A 13,571-nucleotide genomic window follows, 5' to 3' on the forward strand; every position below is an offset into this window, starting at 1 on the left:
TTCTTTAATTTTCTAACGATTAGTAGTAAATATCTCATGAGGGGGAATTGCCACAGCAAAGAAACTCATTTGACTAATTATCTTTATGAGAGTTTCTTTAGAAAATTTGAAACATACTCCCCAAACTCTATGGGCAAGAAAGACCACATTGCTTCATTTTCTTTAATCAATTGAAATTTCACTTCAACCTCCAACCTGCAATACTGTTGAAAAACAGGTGTTTAGTAGTTATGTGTCAAAGTAAGCTTAAGGTGCTGTCTACCCCCTTCATATTATCCATCAACAAGCCATCCTCCCCTTCTTTGAAATAGATAATATTTTCTTGACTTTTTATGCAAAAGTGGTATTCACATGCAAATTGAAACTCTTTTTCTGGAACCTGATTGTTGCTCTTTTTGTGTGTGTGTGTGTGATGTCTGACCTTATTTATTTGTTACTCTTAGAACATCTCATTTCTGACTGGACTCAAAAGTAGAAGCTCTCAGAGAGGACAGCCTCTGTCTCTTAGCATTCTGTGCCTGGCCTTTCTCTTTGGCCTCCTTCATTCTCTTGGCCAAAAGGTTAGCATATTCTGAAGCCTCTTCCTTATTTTTCTTAGTACACCGTTTCTTCAGAGTAATATGCTGACATTTGTGTTGCAGAACACGTGGAGTAACGATGCTGAATCTTGGGTGCTTTGGTCCTAGGTTGCTTACCTTCTTTGTTTAGGGGCTTTCTCACAACATACTGGCGGACATCATTTTCTTTAGAGAGATTGAAAAGTTTGTGGATTCTGCTAGCTTTTTTGGGCCCCAGGCGACGAGGCACAGTAGTATCAGTGAGTCCAGGGATATCCTTCTCCCCTTTTTTTTACAGTGACCAAATTGAGAACGCTCAGATTGGCATCCACAATGCAACCCCGTACAGATGTGCGCTTTCTTTCTCCAGTCCTCCTTGGTCTGTAACAGGAGTGCCCCTTACTCAGTAGCAGGCGGACTTAGCCATGGGTCAAGACACCCTGCTTCATGGGGAAACCCTGTTTGTCATTCCCACCACTGATTCGGACCACATAACCCTTCCATTCTTCACCCAGAACATCAGCAGCAACTTATGTGGCCATACGCTTCTCATAAAAGGTACGAAGTTTTTGTTCATCGTCCACTTCAATGAGTTTCTGGCAGCCAGTGTCCAGGAAAGAGATGTTCAGCTTCATTTTGAAGCGGCCGACTGCCACCAAGGCACCACGAAAAAGAGACCCCCTGATTGTTGCTCTTAAGGTCTACCAGTATGGGAATTTTGGAGCCTAAACATTAGAGGCTTCATCCTCCTCTTGTCCTCCTAGCCCTTCCTCCCCTAGGGCCTTAGATTCCCAGGGTCCTACAGCAGAGCAAAAACTTAATGAATACAGCTTCCAGTTCCAGCTATGATAGAAAAATAGGTATCAGATTGGTTTCCTACTTTAAACAACTATAATGCTGGGAAAAATGTATGAAGAAGCAGTATGTGGGCATTAGACAATAGGCAATAAGGACCATAATCCTTGAGAGAAGGAAACTACATGAAGTGAACTTCCCATTCATCCCTATGAAAAATTCAATATGTGAAAAAAAATCTGCCTGTTGCCATGTTGCAAGTCAAGGCACAGGGAAGTGGAACCCAAACAGAGTGCAGTGGTTTCTTTGGGTAGAGAAAATATAGATCAGAATTCAGGGACACTGAGGCTGCTGGAATTTTTAGGGTAGGGCACCCGAGAGGAGAGAGGCTTAAAATTATGGATAAAGATCTCCTTGAGTCTTGGCTGGGTACTAAGCTGCACACGTTCAGGGTGAGGCTCCAGAAGGACTGACAGGGAACAAGTACTTGTGAGGTGTGAGCTGAATGGGGATTCCAGAGATATTTCAGTTCTGATAAACCAGAGACTAAATCCCTCGCTAAAAATCCACAGCAGTTAGTTGAGACTCCAGAATAACCACATATTAGGAGTATGGCTACTCTAGCCCTAGAGTAAGAACAACTTTAGACCTGCCCTAAAAAAGCCTAAAACCAAACCTTGACAAAATCAAGCTAAGCTGCAAATAAATTAACTGCCAGCCAGAACAAAATTCAATACTTATTAAAGGAAGACTCTCAACCAAATAGCATCCCAAAAGTCAAGCACACAGTAACAAATTACTACATAAACAAAGAAGCAGGACAATGTGTTACATATTTTGGAGAAACAGAGAGTCAATAGTAATAAATCCAGAGTTGACAGAGATATTAGCATTAATGGGCCAGGACTTCAAAACAGCTTTTATAAATATATTCAAGGATTTAAGAGAAAATGTGGACATTATGTGTGGATAGAAGAAGAATCAAAGTGACGTGGAAACCTTAAAAATGAAACAAATGTAAATCCTCAAAGTGAAAAATACAATCTATGAAGTTAAAAATTCACTGGATGGGTCTAACAGATTTGACATTGCAGAAGAAAAGTTCAGTAAACTTGAAGACAGGTCAAAAGAAATTATTTAAACTTCTTAAAAGAATTTTATAAATAAGCACAACCTCAGTGATTCTAGGACCATATCTAGAAAGCTAACATACTTGTAATTATAGTCCCAGAAGAAGAGAAAGGAGACAAGGGGACAGAAAAAAATGTTTGAAGGAACAGTAACTGAAATTTTTCTAAATTTGATGAAAAATAACCTGAAAGCCTCAAACCTCAATAAATTCCAAGCAGGATAAATAGACAGAAAACTAATTCTATCTAGTCATATCATATCCCAGTTGCTGAGAGCAACAATGATAAAATTCTGAAAGGAGAGAAATATCACCTACAGGGGACTGATGATAAGAACAAGAACTAACTTCTCATCAAAATCAATGCCAACCAGAGGAAAATGGAATAACATTTAAAGGGCTAAAAGTAGGGGGGAGACCCTGTCAACCTACAATTCTATCAATATATACAGCAAAAAAAGTCATTAAAAAAATGAAGTAGAAATAAAGACATTTCCATATAAACAAATGCTGAAAGAATTCATTACAATAGACTGTAGTACAGGAAGTGCAAACAGAAGTCCATCAGGCTGAAATGAAATAATAACAGAAAGTTGAATCTATGTGAAGGAATAAAGAGCACCAGAAATGATAAATACACAGGGAAATATATGAAATACTTTTATTGTTTATTAATTTATTTAAAAGACAATGGACTAAGGTAGAAATAATATATCAAGGGAGTTTATAACATATACAGAAGTAAAATATATGACAATAAAAGCAGGAGGAACAGGAGAAAGTGAAGGAAAGTATATTGCATAAGGATATGGCATACAGGCATACCTCGTTTTATTGCACTTGGCTTCATTGTGCTTCACAGATACTGCATTTTTTACAAATTAAAGGTTTGTGGCAACCCTGTGTCCAGCAAGTCTATTGGCTCCATTTTTCCAAAAGTATGTTCTCAATTAATGTCTCTGTGTCACATCTTGCTAATTCTCACACTATTTCAAACTTTTTCGTTACTATTATATTTGTATGGTTATCTGTGATCAGTAATCTTTGATGTTACTTTTGCAAATTTTTTTGTTTTGTATTTTTAAATTAAGGTATGTACATTGTGTTTTTAGACATAATGCTACTGCACACTTAATATACTACAGTATAGTGTAAACATAACTTTTATTTTTTTTGGTTTTTTTAAACATCTTTATTGGAGTATAACTGCTTTACAATGGTGCGTTAGTTTCTGCTTTATAACAAAGTGAATCAGCTATACATATACATATAGCCCCATATCTCCTCCCTCTTGCATCTCCCTCCCACCATCCCTATCCCACCCCTCTAGGTGGTCACAAAGCACCCAGCTGATCTCCCTGTGCTATACAGCTTCTTCCCACTAGCTATCTATTTTACATTTGGTAGTATACATTAGTCCATGACACTCTCTCACTTCGTCCCAGCTTACCCTTCCCCCTCCCCGTGTCCTCAAGTCCATTCTCTACATCTGCATCATTATTCCTGTGCTGCCCCTAGGTTCTTCAGAACCATTTTTTTTGTTTAGATTCCATATATATGTGTTAGCATATGGTATTTGTCTTTCTCTTTCTGACTTACTTCACTCTGTATGACAGACTCTAGGTCCATCCACCTCACTACAAATAACTCAATTTCGTTTCTTTTTATGGCTGAGTAATATTCCATTGTATGTATGTGCCACATCTTCTTTATCCATTCATCTGTTGATGGACACTTAGGTTGTTTCCATGTCCTGGCTGTTGTAAATAGTGCTGCAATGAACATTGTGGTACATGACTCTTTTTGATTTATGGTTGTCTCAGGGTATATGCCCAGTAGTGGGATTGCTGGGTCATATGGTAGTTCTATTTGTAGTTTTTTAAGGAACCTCCATACTGTTCTCCATAGTGGCTGTATCAATTTACATTCCCACCAGCAGTGCTAGAGGGCTCCCTTTTCTCCACACCCTCTCCAGCATTTATTGTTTGTAGATTTTTTGATGATGGCCATTCTGACCGGTGTGAGGTGATAACTCATTGTAGTTTTTTTTTTTTTTTTTTTTTTTTTTTTTTTTTTTTTTTTTGTGGTACGCGGGCCTCTCACTGTTGTGGCCTCTCCCGTTGCGGAGCACAGGCTCCGGATGCGCAGGCTCAGCAGCCATGGCTCACGGGCCCAGCCGCTCCGCGGCATATGGGATCCTCCCAGACCGGGGCACGAACCCGTATCCCCTGCATCGGCAGGCGGACTCTCAACCACTGCGCCACCAGGGAGGCCCTCATTGTAGTTTTGATTTGCATTTCTCTAATGATTAGTGATGTTGAGCATTCTTTCATGTGTGTGTTGGCTGTCTGTATATCTTCTTTGGAGGAAAGTCTGTTTAGGTCTTCTGCCCATATTTGGATTGGGTTGTTTGCTTTTTGATATTGAGCTGCATGATATGTTTGTATATTTTGGAGATTAGTCCTTTGTCAGTTGCTTCATTTGCAAATATTTTCTCCCATTCTGAGGGCTGTCTTTTCTTCTTGTTTATGGTTTCCTTTGCTGTGCAAAAGCTTTTAGTTTCATTAGGTCCCATTTGTTTGTTTTTGTTTTTATTTCCATTTCTCTAGGAGGTGGATCAAAAAAGATCTTGCTGTGATTTATGTCATACAGTGTTCTGCCTATGTTTGCCTCTAAGAGTTTGATAGTGTCTGGCCTTCCATTTAGGTCTTTAATCCATTTTGATTTTATTTTTGTGTATGGTGTTAAGGAATGTTCTAATTTCATTCTTTTGCATGTAGCTGTCCAGTTTTCCCAGCAGCACTTATAGAAGAGGCTGTCTTTTCTCCATTTCATATTATTGCCTCCTTTATCAAAAATAAGGTGACCATTGGGCTTCCCTGGTGGCGCAGTGGTTGAGAGTCCGCCTGCCGATGCAGGGGATACGGGTTCGTGCCCCGGTCTGGGAGGATCCCGCATGCCGCGGAGCGGCTGGGCCCGTGAGCCATGGCCGCTGGGCCTGCGCGTCCGGAGCCTGTGCTCTGCAACGGGAGTGGCCGCGACAGTGAGAGGCCCGCGTACCGCAAAAAAAAAAAAAAAAAAAAAAAAAAATAAGGTGACCATATATGCGTGGGTTTATCTCTGGGCTTTCTATCCCGTTCCATTGATCTATATTTCTGTTCTTGTGCCAGTACCATACTGTCTTGATTACTGTAGCTTTGTAGTATAGTCTGAAGTCTGGGAGCCTGGTTCTTCCAGCTCTGTTTTTCTTTCTCAAAATTGCTTTGGCTATTCAGTGTCTTTTTTGTTTCCATTCAAATTGTGCAATTTTTTGTTCTAGTTCTGTGAAAAATGCCATTGGTAGTTTGATAGGGATTGTATTGAATCTGTAGATTGCTTTTAGGTAATAGTCATTTTCACAGTGTTGATTCTTCCAATCCAAGAACATGGTATAGCTCTCCATCTATTTGTATCATCTTTAATTTCTTTCATCAGTGTCTTATAATTTTCTGCATACAGGTCTTTTGTCTCCTTAGGTAGGTTTATTCCTAGATATTTTATTCTTTTTGTTGCAGTGGTAAATGTGAGTGTTTCATTAATTTCTCTTTCAGATTTTTCATCATTGGTGTATAGGAATGCAAGAGATTTCTGTGCATTAATTTTGTATCCTGCTACTTTACCAAATTCATTGATTAGCTCTAGTAGTTTTCTGGTAGCATCTTTAGGATTCTCTATGTATAGTATCATGTCATCTGCAAACAGTGACAGCTTTACTTCTTCTTTTCTGATTTGGATTCCTTTTGTTTCCTTTTCTTCTCTGATTGCTGTGGCTAAAACTTCCAAAACTATGTTGAATAAGAGTGGTGAGAGTGGGCAACCTTGTCTTGTTCCTGACCTTAGTGGAAATGGTTTCAGTTTTTCACCATTGAGAACAATGTTGGCTGTGTGTTTGTCATATGTGGCCGTTATTAAACATAACTTTATATGCACTGGGGAACTAAGACATTGGTGTGACTTGCTTTATTTTGATATTCACTTTATTGTAGTGGTCTGCAACCAAACCTGCAATATCTCCAAGGTATACCTGTATATGTGAGGTGGTATAATATTAATTTGCAGTAGACTATAATAAATTAACAATGTATATAGTAGTTCCTCTAATAAAATAAACAGGTAAAGCTAAAAGCCAATAGAGGAGATGAAAGGGAATACTCGGAGATATTTATTTAACCCAAATAAAGGCAAGAAAGAAGGAAGAGCAGAGAAAAAGGACATCAAATAAAACACAAATAGCAAAATGATAGAGTCAAGTCCAATGGTATCAATAATTACATTAAATGTAAATGGACTAAGCACTGTAATCAAAAGTTACAGATTGTCAAGCTGGATAAAAGCAGAACAATTATATGTTGTTTATAAGAGATACACTTTAACCATAAATGTACAGATTGGTTAGAAGTGAAATTATGAAAAAAGATGTGCCATGCAAATACTTCATTGTAGGAGAGCTAGAATGGCTATATTAATATCACACAGAGTAAATTTCAGAGCAAAGAATATTATCAGAGATAAACAGGGACATTTCATAGCAGGGTCAATTTACTGGAAATGTTTAATAATTCTAAATGTGTATGTACCTAATAACAAAGCTTAAAAAACATGAAGCAAAAACTGACAGAATTAAGGGCTTGATAGACAAATCCACAATTATGGTTAGAAAGTTTAATACCTTTCTCTCAGGACTATATAGAAAACTTACATAAAAATTCAGTAAGTATCTAGAAGATCTGAACAGCACTATGTCTAATTGACATTCCTAGAATGCTAAGCTCAACAACTGCAGGATCACGTTATTTGAAAATATACATGGAACATACATCAATACAGAGCAAATGCTGGGCCATTAAATAAGTTTCAATAAATTTCAAAGGATTTAAACTATACAGAGTTAGTTCTCTGATCATATAGGATTAAGTAACAAATTAGTAACAAAAGGATATCTTAAAATTTCCCACACCTATAGAAATTAAGCAGTACATTTCTAAATAACTCATGGGTCAAAAACAAAATCACAAGAAGAAATTTTAAATATTTTAAGCTGAATGATGAGGAAAACACAACATATCAAAGTGTGTGGGATGTAGCTAGTGCAGTAATTAGAAGGAAATTTATAGTTTTAAATGCCTTATTAGAAAAGAAAAAGTGTCATTTTAAGATCTGTGGTTTAAGCTTCTATTTAAAAAGATAGAAAAAAGAAAAAATTAAATCCAAAATAATCAGAAAAGAGCAAGTAAGAGCAGAAATCAGAAGGAACAGAGAACAATAGAATAGACTAGACAAACAATAGAGAAAATTAAAAGTTGTTTCTTTGAAAAGATTAATGAAACTGATATACCCCTAGCAAGACTAATCAAAAAAAAAAAAGAAAAGAAAACACAAATTACCAATATCAGAAATGAAAAGGCGAATATCAGTTCAGATACTTCAGACAGTAAAGTAATAGTATGAAGATTTTTATGCCAATAAATTTGACAACTCAGATGAAAACAATATATTGCTTGAAAGATACCAAAACTGACACAAAAAGGGATAGAAAATCTGTATAGTTCCATATCTGTTAATTGAATTTATAGATGAAACCTTCCCAATATAGAAAATTCTAGATCAGGTTTGCTTCACGGGTGAATTCATCATTTAAGGAAGAAGTAGTATCTATCTTATACACACTCTTTCAGAAAATAGAAAAAAAGTGAATACAACTTATTTTATAAGGTCAACATAACCCTGATATAAAAACAGATAAGGAAATTACAGGAAACAAAAATTACAGGCAGATATTCTTCATGAACACAGATGCAAAAATCCTTAATGAAATGTTAGCAAGCAGAATCCTGTAGCATAGAGAACAATATACCCTGACCAAGTGGGTTTATCTCAGGAATGCAGAGTTGGTTCAATTTTTAAAAACTAATCAATATGATTAACTATTTTAACAAAATAAAGAAAATGTACAGATTTTCAATGTACACCCATTCACTTTAGAAACTCTCAGCAAACTGTGAACAGAAGGAAAAGTCATCAATATGATAAAGTCTTTTTATGAAAAACCCACCATGAGTATGAATTAAGTTAGTTAGAATGTTCATAGCAGCCTTGTACATAATGGCCCAAATCCAGAGACTATCCTAATGTCTACCAACAGGAGAATTGACATATAACATGGTTTATTCATAAGATGGAGTACTACTCAGCAATAAAAATTTGAATTACTGATACATGCAACAACATCGATGAGTCTTAAAACATTATGATGTGTAGAAGATGTAAGACAAAATTGTGCACACTACATGCTTTCATTTATATGAAGTCCCAGAATAGACAAACCAATCCATGTTGATAGAAATCAAAAGAGTGGTTTTCTTGAGGGATCAACTAGTAGAAGCATGAGGAAATTTTCTGGGATAAAAGAAATGTTCTAGATCTGGAAAGGAGTGTTGAAATATGGGTTACACTTTTGTATGCATTTGTCAAAACTCGCCAAGCAAAACATTTAAGATGTGTACAATTCACCATGTATAAATTATAGCTCAGTAAAATAAATTAGGGGGAACATATTTACTGGATGTACCTCTGATATTTGGTCCACCTTGGTTGTCCAAGGCTACATGGTCACATGAAGGTAGAAAGTTTTCTTGATCTATATACCATACCAAAAAAAGAACCACCAAAACCAAAACAAAACAGAAACAAAAAACCCCACATCCTTATGAAGCTCTGTATTCTCTTTAACATGATGTTTGAGTTGCAATCCTGAAGACTGATTCAATTGCACCAGACATTGCTTTTTTTTTTTTTTTTTTTTCCTTACTCCCTAGGTGTCTCTAATGTGCAGCCAGAATTGAGAATCACTGTTCTAGGTCTTATCACTTACTTGAGACCCTCCAGGGAGGCAGAGTTTAGTCCTCACTACTTATGGAACTCTTGGCTGAGGCCCTTCTAATCTCCATCAGTCAGTGTCCTGCCAGACATCAACCACTCAGGATTTGAAACCGCGGAAAGATAACGCAGGAAATTGGTTACCTGGGTGATGGAAAAACCGAGAAGCCAATAGAAGACAGTGAGGTAACCCAAAGGTTAGCAACAGCAGGAAGCCACAACCTTCCCCACATGGAAGGAGAAAGTGGGGAGGGGGTGTCCAGAAACCAGTCACTGGGCCGAAGCTAGGATCTCAGTGGGTCTGTCTAGAGGGAATCTGGAACCTTGGAGGAGATGCACTATTTACTGGTGATACCTCCTGAAAAGAGGGAGCAGGAAAATACCCTGGTTTCTCCCTGTTTTCCTCCAGTTTCCTGCTAGAGTCCTTCCATTGGCCAAACACAGGATCAAATCGGTTTGACACAGGGAGGGGTAGGGTCCCCAGCCAGAATTACAGAGCAGAGGAGGGGAAGGGCAAGAATTGGATCTGAGGGCAAATGGGCTCAGGCCAGGCCTAGGCCCAGGCCTAGCAGATCACTGGAAGGGAAATCTTTCTACCATTCACCTCAAAAGCACTCTTTCCCATCCTTTTCCAAGTCGTTTAACATAATCTCATCAATGAATTTGTGCTTTTACCAGAAAGAAGATAAAACAAAAAATAAAAGTAACCAATAAGAGCTAAAACAGGAAAAACGGTTGACTGTTAGAAATGTTTGCTTTCTGGTTCTAACAAAACAAACGGACAAGAAACTCTCGGAAACAGGAAGATAGGAAGAATTGGTTTGCTTTGTGTGAGAGAGAGTGGGGGGCCCAGTAAACTTCTGGGAAGAACACAGACTAGTCCCTGACTAAATTATTCTCCTAGCCTTCTCCTGCCAAGACCAACGCTTGTTTTCAGGAAACACTTCATACCTCTCTTAAGACACTAGTGGCTACAAGCTCATATAGTGTGTTTGTTTCCCGAATACATGTAACTGTCACACAAGGGGTATATCATTAACTTTGACTGCTAATATTTTTTGAGCACTTACCATGTGCCAAGTACTATGCTAAAGCCTTTGTGACTATATTATCACAATTATTCCCGTCAACAGTCTTATAAATTTGGTGGACACTAATCTCCGGTTTTCAAATGAGGGATTTGAGGCTCAGAGGAGTTAAGTAATGGGGTCCCAGTCAAGCAGCTGGTACGTGATAGAGCTGTGACTGAAACCCAGGTTGGTAAAGTCTGGATTTTCACAGAGAAAATGAAAGCATCTGGACGAGAACTTTCACATGCACGCCCTGTGGAAGCCACTAACCTACTTGTTATCTGCTCCGTAAACTTTGCCTTCTCTCCATACTGTGGTTGGTCTGACCAGGCCCTATCTGGATGCCATCTCCTCTCACCTAGAAAAAGTCATCGTACCTGCAATTCTCCCCCCTCCCTCTTGCTTGTCATGGGATTTTCCTTCTCTACTGGGTCATTCCCATCAACAAACAAATATGCTGTACTATCTCCTATCTTTGAAAAACATCTTCCCTTGACCTCAAAAACTCCTCTGGTTATTGCCCTATCTTTCTAATCTTCTTTGAATCAAAACTTCTTAAAGCATTTTTCTGTTCTTTTCTCCACTTCCTCTCGCATTATCTCTTGTACCCACTCCGCGAAACCTGTTCTCATCAAGGTTATTGGTGACCTCCGTGTTGTCATATTTAATGGGAGTTCTCCATAAATCAGCAACATTTGACGTTGCTGATCACTCTCTCCTCCATAAAACGCTTTCTTCCCCTGGCTTCTAGGATACCACTCCCAGTCCTTCTGCTGAGAAGTGCCCTTTCAAGCTCCTTTGCTAGATGTCTTTCAGCTTCTTGATCTCTAAACATTGACATGCCAAAGGGCCCAGTCCTTGGACGACTACTCTCGCCTCTCTAAATTCACTCACTAGGTGATCTCATTCAGTCCCATGGATATAAAATTTACCTAATGATAAAAACACTTGCCTTTCTATCCCCAGCCTTGACCTTTTCCCTAAATCCCAGACTTTTATATCCAAGTGTCCACCAACATTTCCACTTCCATGCCTAAGATCTTGCAGTTGGAAAACTGGAGACCCAGGAGAGCTGATGTGTAGTTCCCATCTGAGTCCAAAGACTTAAGACTCAGGAGGGCTGATGGTGGAAGTTCTAGTCCAAAAGCCAGCAGGCTTGAGATGCAGGAAGAGCCAGTGTTTCCGTCTGAGTCTCAAGGCCAGAAGAAAACCATGTCCCAGGTCAAACAGTCTAGCAAGAGGAGTTCCCTCTACCTTGAGAGAGGGTCAGCCTTTTTGTTCTATTCAGGCCTTAGCAATATGATATTTCCTTGTTATATAGGAGACTGAGACGTGAAGGGTTATGTCCCTTGCTTGGGTCACATAGTAAGGAATGTGAAAATAGGATTCCAACCTAAACCAGTGTGATTCCATAACCTGTAGAACTCACAGGAGTGTTTCTTTTCCAAAATGTAGGGCCGTTTCCTCTCATTTTAAATTACATTTCTTGAGGATGCAATGGGTCTTTGATCTCTTTCGTTTGGGGTCTTCATTAATTTTTTTTTTTACATCTTTATTGGAGTATAATTGCTTTAAAATGTTGTGTTAGTTTCTGCTGTATAATAAAGTGAATCAGCAATATGTATACATGTATCCCCATATCCCCTTCCTCTTGTGTCTCCCTCCCACCCCTCTAGGAGGTCACAAAGCACCAAGCTGATCTCCCTGTGCTATACGGCTGCTTCCCACTACCTATCTGATTTACATTTGGTAGTGTATATATGTCCATGCCACTCTCTCACTTCTTCCCAGCTTCCCCTTCCCGCCCTGTGTCCTCAAGTCTGTTCTCTACATCTGTGTCTTTATTCCTGTCCTGCCACTAGGTTCATCCATACTGTTTGTTTAGATTCCATATATATGTGTTAGCATACGGTATTTATTTTTCTCTTTCTGACTTACTTCACTCTGTATGACAGACTCTAGGTCCATCCACCTCACTACAAATAACTCAATTTCTTTTTATGGCTGAGTAATATTCCATTGTATATATGTACCATATCTTCTTTATGCATTCATCTGTTGATGGATACTTAGGTTGCTTCGATGTCCTGGCTATTGTAAATAGTGCTGCAGTGAACATTTGCTTCATTTGCAAATATTTTCTCCCATTCTGAGGGCTGTCTTTTCTTCTTGTTTATGGTTTCCTTTGCTGTGCAAAAGCTTTTAGTTTCATTAGGTCCCATTTCTTTATTTTTGTTTTTATTTCCATTACTCTAGGAGGTGGATCAAAAAGGATCTTGCTGTGATTTATGTCAAAGAGTGTTCTGCCTATGTTTGCCTCTAAGAGTTTTATAGTGTCTGGCCTTACATTTAGGTCTTTAATCCATTTTGAGTTTATTTTTGTGTATGGTGTTAGGGAATGTTCTAATTTCATTCTTTTGCATGTAGCTGTCCAGTTTTCCCAGCAGCACTTATTGAAGAGGCTGTCTTTTCTCCGTTGTATATTCTTGCCTCCTTTATCAAAGATAAGGTGACCATATGTGCGTGGGTTTATCTCTGGGCTCTCTATCCTGTTCCATTGATCTATCTTTCTGTTTTTGTGCCAGTACCATATTGTCTTGATTACTGTAGCTTTGTAGTATAGTCTGAAGTCTGGGAGCCTGATTCCTCCAACTCTGTTTTTCTTTCTCAAGATTGCTTTGGCTATTCAGGGTCTTCTGTGTTTCCATTCAAATTGTGCAATGTTTTGTTCTAGTTCTGTGAAAACTGCCATTGGTAGTTTGATAGGGATTGCATTGAATCTGTACATTGCTTTGGGTAGTAGAGTCAGTTTCACAATGTTGATTCTTCCAATCCAAGAACATGGTATATCTCCCCATCTGTTTGTATCACCTTTAATTTCTTTCATCAGTGTCTTATAATTTTCTGCATACAGGTCTTTTGTCTCCTTAGGTAGGTTTATTCCTAGGTATTTTATTCTCTTTGTTGCAATGGTAAATGGTAGTGTTTCCTTAATTTTTCTTTCAGATTTTTCATCATTAGTGTATAGGAATGCAAGAGATTTCTGTGCATTAATTTTGTATCCTGCAACATTACCAAATTCATTGATTAGCTCTAGTAGTTTTC

General features: G+C 38.3%; 1 pseudogene across 1 annotated transcript; it reads right to left on the reverse strand.

Annotated features, from left to right (window-relative positions):
* Positions 1 to 449: 449 nt before the first annotated feature.
* On the reverse strand, positions 450 to 1,225 carry LOC307060520 (small ribosomal subunit protein eS6-like; annotated as a pseudogene). The gene has a single exon. The product of its transcript is annotated as a small ribosomal subunit protein eS6-like (transcript).
* Positions 1,226 to 13,571: the final 12,346 nt, after the last annotated feature.

The sequence above is a fragment of the Hyperoodon ampullatus genome (assembly GCF_949752795.1).
Source record: "Hyperoodon ampullatus genome assembly, chromosome: 11".
Classification (NCBI taxonomy): domain Eukaryota; kingdom Metazoa; phylum Chordata; class Mammalia; order Artiodactyla; family Ziphiidae; genus Hyperoodon; species Hyperoodon ampullatus.